The sequence below is a fragment of the Tursiops truncatus genome, chromosome 7 (assembly GCF_011762595.2).
Source record: "Tursiops truncatus isolate mTurTru1 chromosome 7, mTurTru1.mat.Y, whole genome shotgun sequence".
NCBI classification, from domain to species: Eukaryota; Metazoa; Chordata; class Mammalia; order Artiodactyla; family Delphinidae; genus Tursiops; species Tursiops truncatus.
The window spans coordinates 55652298-55676113 of NC_047040.1; the positions used below are offsets into that span (position 1 = coordinate 55652298).

General features: G+C 39.2%; 1 long non-coding RNA gene across 1 annotated transcript in view; it reads left to right on the top strand.

The window, feature by feature from the left end:
* LOC109547877 (uncharacterized) overlaps positions 1-23816 on the top strand; it is a 138709-nt gene that overhangs the window by 90515 nt on the left and 24378 nt on the right. The gene's annotated exons all lie outside the window — the stretch shown is intronic.

Consider the following 23816-nt stretch of genomic DNA (forward strand, 5'->3'; position numbering starts at 1 on the left):
AACAGGATGTGGTTACTGATTAGATTGGGGTAGAAGAGAAAAGAAAGAAGAATATAAGGTACATCCCAGGTATTGGTGTATGTGAAAGAAAGAGAAAGTGAGAGGAAGGAAGGGAAGAAGGGAGGTAGGGAAGGGAAGGAAAGAAATGATTGGAAGACAGTGAGTGAAAGTGTAGAATTGAGAATGCCATAGGATTAGATTTATTACCAAGAGAAGTAAGAGAGGGAATTAAGCAAGGAAGGACAACTATAAGAATTATTACCTCTTGAGAGTATAACTGAAGTAACAGACCAAAATTGCTGTTGGCACTAGTCCACATAATTGCATGATTTTCTTTAATAACTTGGGTTATTAATGGTAAGAGCTGAGAAAATTGGTGGTAGATTGATCCAAGACTTGGAATTTGCTGGGAAGATCTGATGGGGCAGAAGGACCAAGGGGCAAGGGGATTGATGATGCCATGAAAAAACGTTCAAAGTGACGGGCAATGGCACCTAGGCTCAATAGTGATAGAAGTGAGCCAGGAAGGCACTGATAAGACTGCGGGGGGCGGGGAGGAGTAGAAGAGGGCCCAAGGAATTGGATGTTTTGATGTAATGAAGAGTAAGTAAGAAAACCAGCATGCTAAGAAACAAAGGATATAGAACAGAGAAGGGACCATGTATGTTTGCAGGGAGTAGGGATCCACAGACTCCAGGACCCAAGAAGAAAACAAACGTAGAAAGGAAAGGGCTCCCTTCTTCCTCTGAAATGAGAGGGAAGGAGAAAAGGAAATATCTTGTTTAAATATTTCTTAGCAGAGAAAAATCAGAAAGAGGAAGCTGACATTGTAGAATCTTGATCTCTTCTGTCAAGCAAGATGGGAGTGATATTGCAGGAGGTGGGACTGCAGGAAAGATCAAGAAAATGTGGTGGGGAAACACCTGTCCTGATTGAAAAAATCAGACTATTTCCTGTTGGTAGTGAGGGCTCAGCTGGAACAGTCAGCTGACACTGGCTTGGACCAGATTTCTGAATTGTCCGCAGCAACATCTTCTGCTTTACAGCAGAAACAGAAAGCACGTGGTGGATTTCATTTGGCATGGAGAGTACAAAGATAGGAGTGGCTGAAGGACCAAGGGGATAAGGGCACTTAACAGGATTATTGCTGAAATCATCAGCACTGGTAACAAGCTGAGAGGAAGACAAGCAGGGCTGATGGGTCCTTGGTGCTATGAGAACAGCGGTGGTGAGGTAGCAGGGCTCTCACTACAAGGACAAACAGAGAGTTCAGTGGCCCTGATAAAAATAACACCAGAATCTTCCAGACATTTTCCCCATAAAATAAAAAGGTGAATGCCCCTTTAAATCATTAACTAAACCAGCATTCAAATCTGGGCAGACTCTCCCAGGTTGGGCTGTTCTGCTTTGCCAGGAATCAATAAGCTTCTGTGAACCCTCCAGGGCAAGTGAGGCATGATCCATCTTCCCTGTCTGAACAAGCTTGATCTGGCCTCCCTCCTCCTGCTAAAGCAGGCCTGAGGTATGTGCCAGGATTCTGTGTTTTAGGCTACTTATCACATTCCAGAATGGTCTGGACTCCTGCTGATATAGCTTTTCAGCTTTTAGAGGGCCCTGCTCTAACCCTCCCTGGCTGTACCCCTCTCAGAACCCACATTGATTCCCTCTAGACCACACTCTGGGCACCTTGGACCATTTCAGAATTCCTTGCCCAAATGCCCCAAGCTCACTTTCAAGGCCTGCCTACACTTCCTTCCCGGTCCCATCCTCTCAAGGACAGACCATGCCACTAGTACACTCCTCAGCCTGAAGGTCACCAGGGGATGTGCACAGTGTGGATGTTTGGGCCGGGGCATATACACTTCTGCAGGAGGGGCCCTTCTCCATCAGAGCCAGGGGTGGGAAGAGAAGAGGGGCAGCTTCAGCCTGGGACCCAGCTCACCCCGTGCCTCCATGTCCTATTGCAGGACTCCAAGGAGTTCAAGAATTATACATTCAGACTTGGTCTTCAGATCATTAGGAAGATAGAGTTATCAAATTAGGAAAATAGAACATATTTTATTTATAATTTTACATAGTTAGACATGGGATGCAGACCTCCATTTGTACTTTCCCTTGGTTTCACAAATGTCAGGGGTAGTCCTGGCTCCAACAATGTATTATTTGCCCATTGTGAAGAACAGCTCTTCAAAATTACTATTCTAAGTTTATTTGACATCTAGTTAGGTCCAAATCATATCCCAGGATGATGCAAAATAAAAATCCATTTAAAATCCTGTCAGGATTTCTAAAAAGTTTTGGTAGCCTCAGCCCTTTCTCTAATTTTTCTTTTTTTAAAATTAATTAACATTTATTTATTTTTGGCTGCATTGGGTCTTCATTGCTGCACCTGGGCTTTCTCTAGTTGAGGTGAGCAGGGGCTACTGTTCGTTGTGGTGCGTGGGCTTCTCATTGCGGTGGCTTCTCTTGTTGCAGAGCACAGGCTCTAGGCACGCAGGCTTCAGTAGTTGTGGTACACGGGCTCAGTAGTTGTGGCTCATGGGCTTAGTTGCTCTGTGCCATGTGGGATCTTCCCAGACCAGGGCTTGAACCCATGTCCCCTGCATTGGCAGGAGGGTTCTTAACCACTGCGCCACCAGGGAAGTCCCTTAGCTTAATGTTTTCAAGGTTCATTCATATTTCAGTATGTATCAGCACTTCCTTTTTATTGCTGAATAATATTCCATTGTATGAATATAACATATTTTATTTATCCATTTATCTGTTGATGGAACTTGAGCTGTTTCTACTTTTTAGATGTTATGAATAGTGCTATTATGAACATTTGTGTACAAGTTTTTGTGTGGACATTTGATTTCATTTACCTTGGGTTATATACCTAAAAAGGGAATTGTTGGATCACAGGGTAACTCTATGTTTAGCCTTTTGAGAAAGCCAGACTGTTTTCCTAATTGGCTACATTTTACATTTCCACTAGCAATGCAGGAAGGTTCGAATTTCTCCAGTCCCTCACCAACACTTGTTATTATCTGTCTTTTTTATTATAGCCATCCTAGTGGGTGTGAGGGAAATCACTGTGATTGTGATTGCCATTTTCCTGAAGGCTAATGATATTGTGCATCTTTTCATGTGCTTATTGGCCATTTGTATATCTTCTTTGGAGAAATGTATATTCAGATCTTTTGCCCGTTCTTAAATTGGGTTGTCTTTTTATTGTTGCGTTTAAATTTTTTTTAGGTATTCTAGATACAAATCTCATATCAGATATATGACTTGCAAATCTTTTCTTGTCTTCTATAGGTTTCTTGCTGGTGTCCTTTGAAACACAAAAGTTTTCAATTTTGATGAAGTCAAATTTATCTGTTTTCTTTTTTTGCTTGTACTTTTGGTGTTATATCTAATGAGCTGTTGACTAAAGTTACAGATTTATGCCTGGGTTTCCTTCTAAACTTTTATAGGTTTAGCTTTTACATTTCAGTCTTTGCTTTTGGGGGGTTAATTTTTGTATTTGGTGCGAGGTAAAGGTCTAATTATATCCTTTTGCATGTGATATCCAGTTGTCCCAAACCTTTTGTTGAAAAGACTATTCTTTCCTCATTGGATTATCTTGGAACCCTTGTCAAAAAACCAACTGACCATAAAAAATAAAAATTAAAAAAAAACAACTGACCATAAGTGTGTGTAAGAGTTTTTAAAATACATTTTTTCCTAATATCTATAATTTCTTTTCTAAAAGGATAAGTAATAGGTCACATCTCTGGTTACTATGACACTTTTAAATCAAAAAGTTCAGAATAGAAGCATTTTAACAATTGTTTTGTTCCCCTAGAGCCATTTAGAAAATTCTACTTGCAGCTAAAACATTCTTTCCCATTAGAGGTATTTCACCCAGATAGAAAACAGAAAACTAGATAAACTGAGAAACTGAGGTCACACAAAGGATTTCCTTAATCTCTTGGGTACGTGTTCTAATTTCCCCCTGTTTGCCCTCTTTTTTTTTCTTTTATCCAGAAGAGTAATATTAACTTTTTAATAAAATTCATAGCAATCAATCAGTTATCTAGTGTTCAGGCCCAGAATATATTTCTTGCCTAAAAGATCTCTACCCCACTTCCACATGTGGAAAGAAATAAAACATGGGACTCTAATCTCATAAATGAGTAACAAGGGTTGTTTCCTCAAATGAGACAAGGATTTAGGATGAGAACATGTTTTGAATTGAGATGGTTTTCATAAATCTGATTAGCTCTGATTGTAGGCTTATTTTATTGTTCACTGTATTTTGTTCCCATTTATAGTAATCAATAATAGATTTAATTGTGCTCTATCATTTATATCATTAATATTTCCCCTAGGTTTGAGTGCTGTGAAGTTCTCCTTTAAACTTGTATGGGGATTAAACTTGGCAGTGATTTAAAGTAATTAATTCATATGTCAGTTGTTAGCAAGGTCCAGTAATTAAAGTCTACTTTACAGTAAGTTATTAACTCTCCAATAAAAAAAAAGCACTTTATCAACTTATCAGTTTTAGCTATTTATTCTGGTTGACAGACGAGATAGGGAAGTTATTGACTGCACATAATCACCTCTGTACTTTCACCAGTAAGCACTGGGGTCAAATGGAAGTCTAGGTTGTTCAAGGTCATAATTTAAATATAGAATAAACCAGTTCAGATTGCTGGGGTGGGGGAAGGTGCCCTTGGATCTTGTCACCTTTGCAATACTGTCTCCTGAAATTTTGCAAAGTCTGTTTTTACTCTGTTGACAATTTTCAAATTTCTAAAGTAAAAACCTAGACCGAGTATTTCATATTGAGGTCAGATATTAAATTGCTTTACTTTTATTTGCAATATTATTAACTATAGTCACCATGCTGTACATTACATACTCATGACTAATTTATTTTATAAGTGGAGGTTTGTACCTTTTGACTCCCTTTGTATAATACTTTTAAAAACTAATATAATATAAAAAAACTAATATATGTCAGTTATATCTCAACTTTTTAAAAAGGTAAAATTAAAAAAAATTTTTAAACCTTTAGATGCTCTCCTTGTGAACAGGCTAGGGGGAAGAATTCTAGATAAGTGTAATACCTGGGACACAACAGGTGCAGGCCTTTTATTTGCAAACCTAAACTAGACACATTTTTCCATCTCATGATAGCAAGGTTCCTTTTTTTTTTTTTTTAACATCTTTATTGGAGTATAATTGCTTTACAATGGTGTGTTAGCTTCTGCTTTATAACAAAGTGAATCAGTTATACATATACATATGTTCCCATACCTCTTCCCTCTTGCGTCTCCCTCCCTCCCACCCTCCCTATCCCACCCCTCCAGGCGGTCACAAAGCACCGAGCTGATCTCCCTGTGCTATGCGGCTGCTTCCCACTAGCTATCTATTTTACGTTTGGTAGTGTATATATGTCCATGCCTCTCTCTCACTTTGTCACAGCTTACCCTTCCCCCTCCCCATATCCTCAAGTCCATTCTCTAGTAGGTCTGTGTCTTTATTCCTGTCTTACCGCTAGGTTCTTCATGACATTTTTTTTTCTTAAATTCCATATATATGTGTTAGCATGCGGTATTTGTCTTTCTCTTTCTGACTTACTTCACTCTGTATGACAGACTCTAGGTCTATCCACCTCATTACAAATAGCTCAATTTTGTTTCTTTTTATGGCTGAGTAATATTCCATTGTATATGTGTGCCACATCTTCTTTAGAGGGTGTGGAGAAAAGGGAACACTCTTGCACTGCTGGTGGGAATGTGAATTGGTACAGCCACTATGGAGAACAGTATGGAGGTTCCTTAAAAAACTACAAATAGAGCTACCATATGACCCAGCAATCCCACTACTGGGCATATACCCTGAGAAAACCATAATTCAAAAAGAGTCATGTACCAAAATGTTCATTGCAGCACTATTTACAATAGCCCGGAGATGGAAGCAAGGTTCCTTTTATTCTGCTTTGCTTCTTGGCCTGACATTTGGTTACATTTATTCAGCTTGAGGGCAACCATAATGGGCCCTTTGCTTTCCCCTGGTGGGCTTGTGATGAACTACTACCAAGGTCAGTTCAGGTCTAACTCTAACTACAATAGTGGTTCCCAAGCCCAGCTGATCATCAGACTATCTGGGGTGGTATTTAAAGAGCTTTTTAGGCCTCATCCCAAATGTACTGAATCTGGATCTCTAGGGTAGAGCTGATGAATCTGTATGTTTCAAATCTTCCCAAGGTGATCCTGATATTCAGCCAAGTTTGGGACGTGGTCCAGGACCCTCTCCATGTAATTAGAGATCCCATGAGTGTGGCCTTAGGGCATTGCCTCTGAGAAACTGCCATCTACTTACCAGAAGATTCTAAAAAGACCAGAGGTTCCTGTTTGCAGTCTGCCCTTAATGACTATCCACTACCTTGGCGAAGAATTCAGTGTTCTTTCTCTGTCACTCTCACTCCCTCAGGCTGTCCTTGTGACTTATTTACTCTTTCAAGCTGCCCAGCAGTGGTTCTGGTGAGAATAAGATAGGCTTTGGTCTTAGAGACTTGACATGGCCTCTTGGCTCAGCCTCCTCTATGGGTGCCATTTGCCTCATCTGTACAGTGGAGATAATATTGTCCTCCCAAGGATGTTATGAAGACCAGAAGAATGTATTAATACTACACCCTGCACTAGGCATTATAACTTGTTTGGTTTTACTTATCCACCTCTATGAATATGTTGGGTAAATGAAGCTTGGTCATCAGTTTTCCCTGATTGTAGCCCCTGGATTTCTCTATGCAGTGTTTCTCAAAGTAAGGAACATAGATCACCTGCATCTGAATAGGAGGGAGAGAGGAGAGAAATCTGCTCTTATGTAACTGTAACTTTCTGCACTTTTGAATTTTTTATTGCAGTATAACATACACATAGCAAAGTGTATTTATTATAAGTGAACAGCTCAGTGAATTTTCATAAACTGAAGACACTCATGAAACCAACACCCAGATCAAGAAATAAAACATGACCAGAACCCCAGAAGCCCTCTGCACTCGAACTTTGAGAACCAGTGTCATAGGAAGAGCCCAGCTGGGGAACTCCCCTTTGCCGCAGTCCTGCTCCTTTCTCACGAGCCAAATCTGCGTGCCGTGTGAGCCCTCCCCAATCTGAGAGCCTGTGGCCTCACATGCACCCTTAATAGTGATGAGACTTCCTTTGTCAGAAGGGTCACAAAGGATGTTTCCATCATTTATATTCTTGCTTACACCCTAAACTGCTTACAGTAAATGAATTCAGGTCCTAGCCAACAAGGAGTGGAGATCACTCATTGTCTGAAAGCATCAGCTTATTACAACACTCCAGCATTTTCTCACGGAAGGGTGAATGAGGTGGATTCTAGTGTAATTACCTTTGTGTAATTGAAAACTAAATCACTGTTGACTGCATAGTTTAAATATCCATTTAAATACTTTCATTTCATTGCACTTATTTTTGCAGGACATGCTACTACCAAATAGGCTATTAATTTTTCTAGTGGATTAAAATCTGCATGGGAACATTAAAAACTAACCCAGCTCAAATAGATGCCCTCTTCTTGCAGAAATCATTAGAGAGAGCTTGTCTTTTTCTTTAATCCAGCTATTCAAAATAATCTATTAGACTAAGACCTGTAATAATACAGGTCTTGCCCAAAAGAGGTCAGGTTTTTCTATGCAATATAATTTAGGCAAGATTTTAAATAATAGAACAAGAGCCCGTGGTGCTTTTGCCTGTATCTCCTCAAATTTTAACATGCACACCAATTACCTGGGGGTCTTGTTAAAATGCAGATTCTGATTTCGCGTGTCTTGAGGCCTGAGATTCTGCGTTTCTAACAGGTTCCCAGCTGGGGCTGATGCTGCTGGTCTGAGGGCCATACCTTGAGCAGCAAGAGTATTCAGAATAAGCCCTGACTAGAAGCCTGGGTACATATCTGAGCTTCAGCTTCCTCGTATATATAGACAATTTCTAAGTCCCTTCTAACTGTACAATTCCACAATTCAATAATCTCTCTTCACTTATTAGCTCATTTTTCTTTAGGCTGCTGATTCTCATTGTTTATGCTGTTTAAGCTGTTGTATTAGGTATTGTGTATTGGAGGGCCAGGTAAAAACTCTTACTTATGGCTGAAAAGTTTTATTTTTCAATCTTCTACAAGTCTACCTCAATCCATGGAAAATTTTGGCTAATAATAACATGATACTGGCCTCGGACCATAAGCTAAACTTGAGTCAGCAGTGCAGGGCTTTGGATAGATAAGCCAGTGTGAACCTGGGAGTATAACCAAAAGAAAGGGACAGCTAGGGCTTCCCTGGTGGCGCAGTGGTTAAAAGTCCACCTGCCAATGCAGGCGACACAGGTTTGAGCCCTGGTCCAGGAGGACCCCACATGCCACGGAGCAACTAAGTCCATGTGCCACAACTACTGAGCTACTGAGCCTGTGCTTTAGAGCCCACAAGCCACAACTACTGAGCCCCTGTGCCACAACTACTGAAGCCCACGTGCCTAGAGCCCTTGCTCCTCAACAAGAGAAGCCACCGCAATGAGAAGCCTGTGCACCGCAACAAAGATTATCCCCTGCTCACCGCAACCAGAGAAAAGCCCGCGCACCGCAACGAAGACCCAACGCAGCCAAAGATAAAATAAATAAAATAAAATAGGTTAAATTAAAAAAAAAAAGAAAGCTATGGAGACCACTGCCAATACCACAGCCAGTTCTTACCAATGGAGGTGGTGACAACATGGAGGCAGAGAAAGTCTAGCCACTGAAAATTATTTCTAATACAGCATACACATCAGCAACTAACAGGGAAAACTAACAGGCAGGGAAAATAGCACCCATCTTCCTTTTACATTCTACATCTCACTTCATTATATCTGACTGGCAAAATCTAGTTTATATAGTCATAGTTTTTTAGCTATAAGTCAATATTTATTGAAGTATAACATACACACAGAAAAATGCACAAATCACAATTAGTCAGCTTGATGAACTTTCCTAAAGTGAACATACCCATGTAACCAGCACCCAGATGAGGAGATGGAAATTCCTAGCACCCAGAAGCACCCCTTATGCTCTTCTCTAAGCATTATCCTCCCTGAAGTTAACTGCAATCTTGGCTTCTAACATCATAGAGCAGTTTTGCCTATTTTTGAACCTTATACAAAGTGGAATAATATGATATGTACTCTTTTATAACTGACTTTTTTCACTCAGCATTATTTTTGTGAGATTTATCCATGTTGCGTGTAGCAATTGTACCTTCATTTTCGTTGCTGTATTGTGTTCCATTGGATGAATATAACAACATTTATGTATTCTACTGCAGATGGACATTTGGATTGTTTCCAGTTTGGTTATTACAAATAGTGATTCTATGAAAATAACATATGTATACATTTCAGTTAGATATATAAGAATGGAATTTCTGGGTTATAGGAGATACATACACTTAGCTCAAGTATATATTGCCAAACCGTTTTCCAAAGTAATGGATGTGCCACATCCTTACCAAAATTTATATTTTCCATCTTTTACATTTTAGCCATTCTGTTGAAAGGCTAATGTGATGTATGGAAATCATATTGTGGTTTTAGTTTTTATTTACCTGATGTCTAACAAGTGAAGCACCTTTTCTTATATTTATTGGCCATTTGGATATCCTCTTCCATGAAGTGCCTGTCCAAGTCTTTCACCCAATTTTCTGTTGGCTTGTCTGACTTTTTCTTGTTCTTTTTGGTTCTTTATTCTGAATATAAGTCTTTTGTTGGGTATATGCATCGGAAGCACCTTTTGCCTCTCTGCAGCTTGTTTTTTCACTCCTTTAGTAGTGTCTTTTGATGAAGATGTTCATAATTTTGATGTAGTTCAGTTCATCAGAGGTTCTCCTTTATGGTCTATTTTGTGAGTGTCCAGTTTTAAGACTGCTGACTCCACGGTCGTAAAGGTATTCTCCTATGTTTTCTTGTAAAAGCTTGTTTTACTGTTGACATTTAGATTTATAATTCATCTGATACTGATGTCTGTATATGATGAAAAGTAGGAAATATAGTTTTGAGCCTTCCAACTCCTATAATGCTGTGCAATGGGGTATCTATAGAAGTTGGTGAAAATGAAGCTGAGTGCCAAGAGGCTATATCTAACACAGTTAACCTAGGCGAGTTTTTATACCGTAAAACATGGAGCTACAAACCATGAATTTTACTGAACCTCTTTTCAATATGACTTTCTGTGATAGCGATTTTCCAGATTCCACACCTCCCTAATGGCAACAGTCCACTTCAAGCACTTGCTTCGCCTCTTCTTCCTTACCCTACCTCTTGGAATGTCATCATTTTTGCAAGAGCACTGTGTTCTTTTTCAAAACTTATAGCAAGAATTGATCTGCTTTCAAATAAATGAAAAGAAGCCCAAGGTTAGACTTGGTGAGTAAATGTGAATGTTAGAATACTTTTAAAGATTTGTAGTTTTATTATCCAATCTAAGGAACTGGGGTCAGGTATGGAATATTGTTCTAAAAGGCTTGAGGATGTGGAAACAACCTCAGCGTCCATCAGTGGATGAATGGATAAAGAAGTTGTGAGATATATTATATATATGTGTGTGTTTGTGTGTGTGTGTGTGTGTGTGTGTGTATATATATATATATATATATATGTATACAGCAGAATATTATTCAGCCATAAGAAAGAGGAAATCCTGCCATGTACAATAATATGGACCTTGAAGGCTTTGTGGTAAGTAAAATATGTCAGAGAGAGACAAAACTGTATGATCTCACTTGTATGTGGAATCTTAAAAAAAAAAAACAAAAAACTCTTAGAAAAAGAGATCAGACTTGTGGTTACCAGAACGGGTTGAGCCGGGGGAGGAGAAATTTAAGGAAGGTGGTCAAAAGGTACAAACTTTCAGTTATAAGATAAATAAGTATGAGGGATGTAATGTACAATATGATGACTATAGTTAACCCTGCTGTATAATATATAGGAAAATAGTTAAGAGTTTGTGTCACAAGGAAAATAAGTTTTTTTCTGCTTTTTCCCTTGATTGTATCTACATGAGATGATGCATGCTGACTAAACGTGTTGTGGTAATCATTTCACAATATATGTAAGTCAAACCATCATGCAGTACACCTTAAACTTGTACAGATATATGTCATTATATCTCAATAAAACTGGAAAAAGTAAATAAAAGGCTTGAGGAAAAAGCGAGTTCTCCTAGGTGGGTTAAACAAGCTCCATCACCCTACCTCTCCCCACTTAGAGGCACAACCACTTCAGGCAATTTTTTTCATATAGAACAACTGATGCCTCAATCTGATGTAAGGTATTATACAAAGGAGGTTTTGAAACAAACTCCCTACAACCAGATTTCTCTGTATAGGATCCTCCTTTAGAAATTACGGGGTGGCCCCTGGAACAAAAACATGCATCTAGAGCAAAATTCTTCTCAACTGCCTTGCGCCTGAATCCCTGCTCTTTCCTTTGACATTTCGATGTATCCTTTGGTTCCCTAATAATAATAGCTGAAGTGGGTTGTGAAATATGACTTTTTTATTATTCAGCTCAATTTTTATTTCATGTCCCTATATGTCTGGGTCCTTAGGAAAATAACACTGGTCATTTCAGGTCATACTGAAATGGTCATTTCCAAGCCATGCTATACAATTTCAGGATCTTACATAGTGCCAAGGCTTCTGGAACAGGGTGAGTGTCTTAGCTGGTCCTTAATTAGTTCACAGTGATAAGGCCAAGACTGATATACATTGTAGGGGTCCCCTGGCCCCTTTATGTCTAGGAGTCTTCTGTTGTTTCTGGGTTCCTTAGAGATCTGACCATCTGCATAGATGCACCTGGCAGCAATTGCCCCTCGGTTCTCCCAATTCTTATTTGCCAGGCACTCTTCTAATTATTCTGTATGTATTGTCCTACTTAATTTCCATAATAACCCTGTATGGTAATTGCTGTTATTATCTATATTTTATAAATGAGGACATTGAGGTTAGATAACATGCCTAAAGCCCTCGCTTCTCGTTAGTGGTGAAGCTTTTGCTGTGGATTGATTCCCTTTACTCTTTCGTGTGAATGCTCATTAATAATCCATTTGCCCACCCTTGCTTTGCCTCTCAGATCTTAGACAAACCTCTTATTATCATCTCCACTTGCCTCCAGAATTTTTCTTTGCAAAGATCCATCACACCAAGGTTTGCCAGTCATCTTAGTTAATCTTCTTATTCAATTTATGAAGCGAGTATTTGTAGGCACCAGCTATGTGTCCAACACAAGTTCTGATGACTGAATGGGATAGGGAGGAAAGAAATACAAGAGTCCCTTTCATAGGAAACACAAACGGAATTTAACTTAATTAGAAAGAAACCTAAGTGCTTCAATCACTAACCATTGATTTGACACTTGGAACTCAGATATATGAACAGCTATTGTTTTTGATGGCCCTTTCATCTGGGTCATTTCCCAGAAGTAGCATATGTTTCCTCTTATGCTCATCTGAGAACTACTGATCCTTCCGAGGGGCCCACCTCCACCCACAGTCCCCCTCAGGGTTCAGTGGGTCTCAAGTGTCAATTTCCCAGCGTTCACTCACGCTTCCACAGGGATTAGGATAAGGATGGAATCTTTGGGAAACTGAAAGTGCCATGTTAGACTCAACATAGTTTATTTTTTAAAAGATTTTTCTGATGTGGACCACTTTTTTTTTTGTTTTGCGGTACGCGGGCCTCTCACTGTTGTGGTCTCTCCCGTTGCGGAGCACAGGCTCCCGACGCGCAGGGTCAGCGGCTATGGCTCACGGGCCTAGCCGCTCCGCGGCATGTGGGATCTTCCCGGACCGGGGCACGAACCCGTGTCCCCTGCATCGGCAGGCGGACTCTCAACCACTGCGGATGTGGACCATTTTTAAAGTCTTTATTGAGTTTTTTACAACATTGCTTCTGTTTCATGTTTTGGCCTTTTGGACATGAGGCATGTGGGATCTTACCTCCCTGGAAGGTGAAGTCCCAACCACTGGACCGCCAGGGAAGTCCCGTAGACTCAATATAGTCTTGACAGATTTTATGGATGAACCTGGTACCTAGTCACTAAATATAAGGTTTTTATGGAAAAATATCTACATGTTCCCCAAAAGACAATTTTGTAAACTAATCTGACTGCAGTCCTTGATTATGAACCATGTTACATTCTTTGCATTTCTTGGGTACCTTAACTTGTAAACCTGACCGTTTTAAGTGGAATGTCTGGTGTTTTCTCTATTCTTTACTCTTTCAGAATGAGGTAGATGTCTCTGTCCTGATACCAGTTCTCAACTTGAGCAAATTAGTGCCTCTAGCCACTTCAGAGAAAACAGATCTCTGGTAGGGATCATTTAAGACATTACAGCAGTGTTTTACAAAGTTCTAATTACCCTGTTTATCTGGAATCTCCTGAAAATTAATCCCTAATTAGCTGAATGTAAGATGACCTACTGTGGGAACTAGTTTTACTGGAACATTTCATCCTAGATTTCTGTGACCACGAGTTTAGTCCTAGAGAAAAGTAAATCGGCACCACTTTCTCCATTTCGTTACGTAGTAATCACGAAATGTAGGAGCCTGATCAAACAGTCCATGGTCCTGATGGAAGGCAGAATGTCGTGGCTTTGTAAGAAGAAACATAAAATCCCTAACCCTAGAGAGTGATCAGTTTATCTTGTCGCTTCCTCCTTAGATTAAGAGCAATTTCGGTAGGATGAGATCCCTGGGCACAGCACCTGCAGGAAGGAGAGAGGACTGAAATGGAAGATAACTCCAAGCTTTGTCTTGAGGAATTTTTAAACCTCCATCCATCTCAATTTTGTTATTTGTGAAATGGGGTCTTAATAACTATTTAATAGGAGAATTATAAGATTGCACCGGATGTGTGAAAGTGCTTTATGTTTAAAGCAGTATATGCCACTACAGATTTTGAAAATTCATTTTTATATTGCCTTTGCTTTTTTTTTTTCCTTTGCTTTTTAACCTAGTAAGTGCCGTGACCAGCCATAATGACCACATTACACATTTTAAAACCATTGCTAGACTTTGGTGCTGGTGGTGTGATAGTAGCGATAGCAAGACAAACAGAAAGCGGAGTGTGGGTAGGTGGTGGGTGTAGGTGTGTGCATGCCCATGTGCTGGGTTTTCTTTATGTTCCGAAAAGTTCTGTGAAAGTCATCCAGTGTGCAAATGGGAAGGAACACAAATCAGGTAGGGAATCTACCCAGGTGTCAGAGAGTCCACATTGATCTAACTGACAAAATAACTGTCCATCCCAAGTTCATGTCATTACTTTTAAAAAAATAATAACCATTTTTACTGCTAATAGTTTCAAAGACTTGTGTAGATGTTTTTTACTTTGTTATATTGGTTAAGATTTTTAAAGTTAGCTCTTAAGGTAATAGCTTATCTTAAGATGGCTTTGTTTAAGAGATGAGGTAAATTCCATCCTGGAAGCAAGAATGACCTAGAACAGATGCTTTTTTCCAATTCCACTCCAATGGATCCCTTAGGCTGAATTCCACCTAAAAAAAAAAAAAAAAAAAAAAAAAAAGCACGGATATGTATGGACTCAGTAAGGGTGGAGGAAGGAAAGCTGATAGTGACTCACTCCAGTTTATAGGAGGAGAGGATTATGTTTCCACCTCCATAAGCCTGATGGTAGGAACTCCCACGTAGAAAGATGAAGCAGATCTTGACATGAAAGCAGTTTGAAGTAGTGGCCCACCCTACAAAACAAGCTAAATTCATTGTTAACTTCTAGACTACACAGTTAAAATGGAAGAACAGCAGGTGCCCCCATACACTCAAAAGCCTGAAAAAATGTATGTATCTTCTGGTGAGGAATTTCAATTTTAGAACTCTATCCTTAGGGAGTAATCAAGCATAAATGCAAAGACTGAGCTACTGGGTAGATCATCCAAGCTCTGTTCATCATACAGAAATAGTAAAAGCAACCTAAGCAGCCAACAATAAAAGTTTAGTTAAATAAATACATCCATATAATGTGTACTATTTATATTTAAAGTATTGTAATAGATAAATATTTATTCATATGATAAGATTTTAAAATTTATTAAGGACAAACACAGTTGGCCAATCAACCAATTGATTCCAATTTTGTGAAATAAATAAATGTGTGAATGTAAGTGTGGTTTTAAAAGCCCTTAAAGGGCTCCTAACTCAAAATGGTAGAATGAGCCCATGCATTTAATCTCCTCTTGCTCTCCAAATCCCACTAAAATGATTTTAGGTCAGACCCACTCACAAACGACACAGTTTATAAAAGTGCAAAAAGGAACACCCCCTGATTTCACCCCCAACCCAACTCTGGGTCTTGCCTACATCTCTTCAAGTGGAAAGAAAGCTAAGGAATGAGACACGAGAATAGAAAGAGAAGATTTTTACTTTTTATTTTATACTTTCTGTACTAGTTGAATTTTTTAATTAGTATGTACGTATATTTGTAACTTTAAAGGTATTAAAGGGTAGATACTAATGTATTAATACAGCAGCACCACACCATTTTGCATTCAGCTTCATGAGGATTCACCTAAATTTGGTAAAGGTAGAAGGCAAAAGAGAAAGAATAAAGGAAAGAGGGAAAGGGAAGAAAGAGAGGAGGAGGAGGAGAACAAGAGAGAATGTTTTAAATGGTATGATGACTTCTGCCTGACTTGCCTTTCAGTTAGCTTGAACTTAACCCGAAGTTAATCCGAAAAAGGTGATGTAAATTTGATCCATTTCTGGTCCCGTGCACTGTTCATATTTGTAGTATCTGGTCATGATGAACGTGATTCTAGTATTAACAGATTCTTTTATTTTTATTTGTTTATTTAGACTTAAATAACATGGCTTATTAACACAACTACTTCATAAGGGCTCAACTGAGGAAGCAACATTCTCTGACACTGAGCGATGTAAGGTATTTTCAAGGGTAATTCTCATTCCCCCCTTGATTTAGAAGTTAATTCCCAAAACTATGGAAAGCCAGTGCAGAAATTAGTAATCAGTGGTGGTATTAAGATGTTTTTTATTCTCTTCCCCTCTCTCCTTAGTCATGTTTTCTATTTGAAGTACGAGGAAGTGTTCCTTTTGTAATAAGACAACTATATTTTAAAAAAATGTTTTTAACAGAATGTGTAGCTCTCATTCCACCTTCACCTGGCTGGTGCACCCAGTAACTCCTAGTCTTTCACAGAGGCAAGCAGATTTCATGACTCTATTCTTAGAAGCATCTCATTCCCTCCTGCTGCCCCACATGGAGCACTTTTTAGTGATAAGATACCATAGCGTCATAATTTTTTACCTTACAAAACGCTCAGTCCCAGTCTGTGTCAGATGCTGTTCATAACTAGCCCTTCAACTTTTTTTCTTTTTCTTTGTGTAAAGTGCTTCATTAAATTTTAAGAAACTCAAATTTATATTCATCAGTAAAAAAAAAAAATTTTTTTAGAATTTGAAATACACTTAGAAAATGCCATTTGCAGAAGAAACATTAAATAGTCTACCCCTTTATTACATAAGTTGAAAAGCCATCCAAGAAACTTCAGATAGCGTAAAAAGGAACTCACATAGTGATGATTAATCTGTGTTTCTGTCTGCAAAATTGAGCAATCAGGGTTAGGCTGTCCCCGAAGAACAATTTTGAAATCCTGAAAGGATAATCAAGCATTTATCTCAGAGGCCTATGGAATAACCAAATCCTTTGGATACTTAAAAGGTAGAGAATAAGAAGCAGCTGAGGGCTGCCTGCTCTTGAGGCAGGGCTAGCACTGTGGAAATGTGTCCAAAACTGGTAGCCTGACCAGGTTGCAGTTAATGGTTCTGATCTGTAGAAAGTGAGACTTCAAGACCACGGGTTCTCTGTGGAGGATAGGTACTTGAATAGATACCTAATTACAAGTTAGGAATACAGTTTTAATAACTTATTATATGATGCAGAATAATTTATTTAATCTCCTGGACTCCTTTATTTTTATAGATTTAAAATGGGAATCATACTATTTGTTTAATCCACAAATTAAATGAGAGGCGCCTTTTGGGTATACAGTGCTGGCTCCTAACGTATAAGAATAAATTTTCAGGGCTTCCCTGGTGGCGCAGTGGTTGAGAATCTGCCTGCCAATGCAGGGGACACGGGTTCGAGCCCTGGTCCGGGAAGGTCCCACATGCCGCGGAGCAACTAGGCCCGTGAGCCACAACTACTGAGCCTGCGCGTCTGGAGCCTGTGCTCCGCAACAAGAGAGGCCACGACAGTGAGAGGCCTGCACACCGTGATGAAGAGTGGCCCCCTCGTGCCACAACTAGAGAAAGCCCTCGCACAGAAACGAAGACCCAACACAGACAAAAATAAATAAATAAATAAATAAATAAATAAAATTTTAAAAAGAATAAATTTTCAAACACTTATTAAGAAAAAAAGATAAAACACACCCTATCTACAGCAGAATTTTTGGGAAGTGTGGGAAGTGGCAGACAAGCAGTTCCTGATGAGGCCAATGGGAAGCCTGGAGACATCTTTATGTTCCCCTTTAGCATTTTGCAGCTTGTTTACTTGTTAAATACCTTGGCAACAAGAATTGCATTTTTCTCTAGAAACAATAAATGCTGGAGAGGGTGTGGAGAAAAGGGAACACTCTTGCACTGCTGGTGGGGACGTGAATTGGTACAGCCACTATGGAGAACAGTATGGAGGTTCCTTAAAAAACTACAAATAGAACTACCATATGACCCAGCAATCCCACTACTGGGCATATATCCTGAAAAAACCATAATTCAAAAAGAGTCATGTACCAAAATGTTCATTGCAGCTCTATTTACAATAGCCCGGAGATGGAAACAACCTAAGTGTCCATCATCGGATGAATGGATAAAGAAGATGTGGCACATATATACAATGGAATATTACTCAGCCATAAAAAGAAACGAAATTGAGCTATTTGTAATGAGGTGGATGGACCTAGAGTCTGTCATACAGAGTGAAGTAAGTCAGAAAGAGAAAGACAAATACCGCATGCTAACACATATATATGGAATGTAAGAAAAAAAAATGTCATGAAGAATCTAGGGGTAAGACAGGCATAAAGACACAGACCTACTAGAGAATGGACTTGAGGATATGGGGAGGGGGAAGGGTAAGCTGTGACAAAGCGAGAGAGTGGCATGGACATATGTACACTACCAAACGTAAAATAGATAGCTAGTGAGAAGCAGCCGCATAGCACAGGGAGATCAGCTCGGTGGTTTGTGACCACCTAGAGGGGTGGGATAGGGAGGGTGGGAGGGAGGGAGACGCAAGAGGGAAGAGATATGGGAACATATGTATATGTATAACTGATTCACTTTGTTATAAAGCAGAAACTAACACACCATTGTAAAGCAATTATACTCCAATAAAGATGTTAAAAAAAATTGCATTTTTCTTGCATGGAATCCATGTCTAAGAAAACACACACCTGGAAGCTGTCAACAACAATATGCTTGCCAAGTTAGATGAGCCCACTGACGGGGTTGGCATGGATCAGCCTTAATCCTTTCTCAGGGCACTGAAGCAAGAGGCACTGGAGAGTATCTGTCAGGAGTTTTCAGGTGAATCCCATTCCGCCTCCGTGCACCAGAGGCCTGCACCATAGCCTCCTCCTCTGTCATCTGACCAGCAGGATTGCTGCTGTGCTTTACGGATGGTGAAGACATATTTTCGGCTCTTCCTTCTTTTTAATTCCTCCTTCTTTCCTTACTTCTGAGATGGGGACTGAATGGAGAGTACCGAATTGACCTGGAGAGCATGAACTAGATGTGCTTAGATTATGGAGCCTGGCCTCAGTGGGGAAGAAATGTACCCTAACCTACCACTCCAACCATGATATCCAATTTTAAGATTTAAGCATCTAAAACAAGAACAGTTATGAAAATACCAACCTTTTTGTGAGAGCAAGATCAAACAACGTAATGAATATAAAAGCACTTTGTCAGCTGTAAACTATTAAAAAAAAATAAATCACATTAACAATTATTGTAGCAATTCTTTTCAAAGGGAAACAGCCAAGACCTCGAGTGAATGGAAGTCACTGCATCTTCCCACCTGGCCCAACACTCACTGCCTTCTGTAAGACCCAAATCTCCCTCTCCCTCTTCCTCACCCCAGATTTCCTTACACCCTTCAGCACCAGTGGAAACTTCTCAACTAGCTGTTGATCTCAATATCGGATTATAGAAATTCACAGTAAGGCATAAATGAGGATTAATTCTTCTGGAATACATTTACATGTTAAAAGAATTTGTTAATCAAAAGAATTTTATCTAGATGGAATGACCTGTAGAGAAAAAAGGGAAACTGATTTTTTTTGTAGTTTAGGTTTATTTTTTCAACTTTTAAAGTAATACATGTGATAGTTGGCAGAAATGTATTCATATTTTCACCAAAAAATATGTACACAAATATTCATGGCAACACTATTTGTAATAGCCCCAAACCAGAAACAATCTGAATGCCCATAGATAAATTTTAATCTGTTCACATAATGGAGCACTACACAGCAGAGAGAATGAAGGAACTAAAACTTTATGCAACAACATGGATGAATCTCATGAACATAGTGGTGAGTAAAGGAAGCCAGGCACAAATGAGTATACACCATGTGATTCCATTTATATAAAGTTAAACATGGAATTCCCTGGCAGTCCAGTGGTTAGGACTCTGCATTCTCACTGCCGGATATAAAGTTAAACGGGGAATTCCCTGGTGGTCCAGTGGTTAGGACTCTGCATTCTCACTGCCGGGGCCCCAGGTTCGATTCCTGTTTGGGGAAATGAATCTCTGATGTTAGAAGTCAGGTCTGTTTTGGTGGGGAAGTAGTGATGACTAGGAGGGAGGCACAAGGGCAACTTCTGGAGTGGTAATAATGTTCTGTTCCTTGATCTGAAAACTGGTTACATACGTGTATTAATTTTGTGAAAATTTGTTGAGCTATAAACTTATGTATGCATGCATACATACTTCGTTAAAACATGCATGTTTTAATTTGATATGCATGTATAATGTACTTAAATTAAAAGTTGGCAACACAGGGACTTCCCTGGTGGTCCAGTGGTTAAGAATCCGCCTTCCAATGCAGGTGACAGGGGTTCAATCTCTGGTCAGGGAACTAAGCTCCCACATGCCGCGGGGTAACTAAGCCTGCTTGCTGCAACTACAGAGCCCATGTGCTTTGTAGCCCGCCCGCCACAACTAGAGAGAAGTCTACATGCCGCAACGAAGACCGACACAGCCAAAAATAATTAATAAATAAATAAATATTTTTAAAAAATTGGCAACACATGTTTATTGTAGAAAATCTAGGAAATATATAGTGTTAAGGATAGCTTTTGAAAAGCTAGGTAAAAGGTAAAATCATGACTCATGTAAATATCAAATTAACACATATTAAAGATTTTATTTAACTCAATTACTGAGGAAACCAGTAAGATGTTATAGGCAGTTCAAATGATTTGATATACAGAGATTTATATTATCTACCAGGCAAAATTCATTTGCATTACATTAATAGAAATCGTTTACATAGCTATGGACAGAAAACATTTGCACTACTATCAATTTTCTAAATGTTAACCCTCTTTCTCTACTGAGTTGTAAAGTAGTCTAGTCAAAGACAATGAAAGCAGAAATAACCAGAATGGATGAGCTAAATTTCATCCACTAAATTTCAAGGACTTTCTTAACACTAGGGTAAAATCAAAACAACCTGTAATCCTTGCATTCAGGGATAACCTACATGCGCCATATTTTTTAATATCGTGCGAGAACTTAAATCTGTAGCAAAACTTAACTGCTTCCATATTGACTATAGATTTTTCCCTTTGTTCCAGAAAGCATTTGTTCACATTCCTGATTATATCCTTAGCATACTTTCTTAGAAGGAGAAATACTAGATCAAAAGGTTCGACCATTTTAAGACTCTTGATATATATTACCAAATATTATAGGAATACTTTGAAGCACATAGCTGGGCTGGAGGAAGAGAGAAAGAAAAAACCTTTCTAGGCCAAATGCCCGTAAGACTTCATGAGTAAAATGTATGTTTACAGCCTTGCAACTACCCACTATTTCCTTTGCTTTTGGACTTCACCAGGATTGAGCAAAAACTCAGTCATCGACTGAGGAAAAAGCGTGGGTTGACACAGCAAACCACAAAAAATCTCCAGTTCAAACACAAATCCAAGATTACAAGAGATCTCCCTACACTGATGGCTTCATCTGTATTAGGTTATAAATCCCTTGAGGGATTTTCCAGAACTCAAACCCCACTTCCTCCATATGGCTTCCTGTGTTCACATGTATTTTCTGATCTATTTTGCTAGTCAGGATTTAAAATATTCTCTAAACTACGTGTATTTAACCATGAGACCTAAATTATTCAATTATTCAATAGTGTTTATCAATTGTCTTCTAAGTGATGTGCTAGTCCTGGGGTAAGTGGTAAGCAAAACAGACTTATTTCTTCCCTGTGAGTCTCAAAAGTACGTTTAGCATATAATAAATAAAATATAACCATATACATGGAATGAACATCATGCATTTTAATGTCAGGTTATTTTTTATTTTTATTTATTTATTTATTTATTTTTTGCGGTACGCGGGCCTCTCCCGTTGTGGAGCACAGGCTCCGGACGCGCAGGCTCAGCGGCCATGGCTCACGGGCCCAACCGCTCCGCAGCATATGGGATCTTCCCGGACCGGGGCACGAACCCGTGTCCCCTGCATCGGCAGGCGGACTCTCAACCACTGCGCCACCAGGGAAGCCCCAGGTTATTTACTGTTTTTTTTTTATTTGCTGACTATTCTCAGGAGATAGGTCTTTTCTTTCCAACTAGATAAGATGCTCCTTGAAGTCAGGTGCTATGTCTTCACTTCTCTAGAATCTTCCTAAGTATTGTGCACTTAATAGGCACCCAGTAGAGAGCAACCAAATGAAAACATTAGTGATTCATGTCTGTATGGACCAAGCAATTTATTCCTTCCAGCTCCTCAATTATTCTTATAATCTCTATGGGAGTAAGTAACAAATGATCGGGAAACATAAAGTAACTTATTATGTTAGTGATCGTTTTATATTTTATCTTCACCAATAGGTGGCATCATCCATTTTGAAATTATATTTTATAATGTTATAGCCCAAAATTTTTAAGTATGGAGTTCATTGAATAAATGTTTATTGGGCATCTTCTATGTGGAAGCTGCCCAGCTGGCCACCACTAACAGAGTGAAAAATAATACTACTACAGATATGCTTTAACCTACTTCCTTTTCTAGTATACCCTAAAGGACATTCCACTTTCAGATTTCATCCTTGTTCTATAAAATAACATCTAAACCTGGATAACTCAAAAACGACAGTTTTACGTGTGTGTGTGTGTGTGAGTGTGTGTGTGTGTTTTCAACTCAACCTAGTATCATATTTTTAAAAGATGAGAGGGATGCTAAGTTAAATAAAACGTAAACTAGAAAAATATGGATTGAGTAGGGTGGGGTCAATCTGCAGAATTTAATCCAAGTTGGCTTTTAATTAACACTATTTACCATTTCTCAGTGAAAGGAACTTTCTTTCCTTTTGGAAGATAAGAAAAGTGCGATCCAGGCATAGCAGAACTACTTCTACAGCTTCCAAGGCTGCACAGTCCCATCTGGAGATAATAAAAGGTCCCATTCCTCTGTGTTTATTTCAAAAGGTTCATTCTCTGGAATGACCTGAGGTTGCAAACTGTAGAGCATTTGCCAGCTAAAAAGGTCTGCTGCCTGAATATTACTCAGGAAGTGTCTAGTCCCTAGGAGAGCTCCTCCAAGCTCTCCTTAGAGTAGAAAGAAGCCCCTTCTGCTCTTCCCAACAATATTACCTTCTCCACAGGCTGGGGGAAGAGAAGGAGAAAAAACAGAGAAAGGGGGAGGTGGAGCAGTGGGGAAATGAAACTGCAGTATTTGCATTAAACACCATGTAACAGCCACTAATTTATCCACCTACTGATGAAAGAAAAGGGACATTTGACCAAATATGTGCTTCTTTTTACTGAGCAACGTTAAAGGGCAATGAGTGGCATTAGGTACTTTGGGAGATGCAAAGATGGAGCATACAAGGATTTTTGCCATCCAGGAGCTCCTAATCTAGTAACCACAGTAGTGTCTTGTGTAGTAGTGGTTAGAAGTATGGGCTCTAGGCTCTATTCATTTGAACTCGGACTCCACCACTTACACATTCCTGGATAAGTTATTTAACCTTTTCATGCTTCAGTTTCCTAACTTGCAAAATGGGGATAGAGTCATTAAGAAGATAAAGTGAAATAATGCATTACATTTTTAATAAAGAATGTTTATTATTATTAATACCAATAACTTTAATACACAAAGTAAATGTTCAGTGTCACAAGAGAGGTATATATAAAGACCTATGAAAACTCAGGAGCTAGAGCAGGAACTTCTTAGGAGGGCAGGGCAGAGCAAAGCATTCATTGTTAGTGTTTAAAAAAAAGAGACAACAGACCCCAAATGGAGTCACTTGTGTTAAGCCATGTGACGAATCAAGACTTAATACCTAACTTAATTGAGGTTTCAACCTCCCCCAGGAATATAATCTTAACTGGTCAGTCTGGAATTTCCTGGTCAGCACTAATGAGGTAATCCACTTGTTAGACCCCTTCCATCCTCCAGAGAAAGATGAGGTAATCTGCTCTTTCCTTGTCCTGCCCCCTTCTGCTTATAAAAGCCTTCCATTTT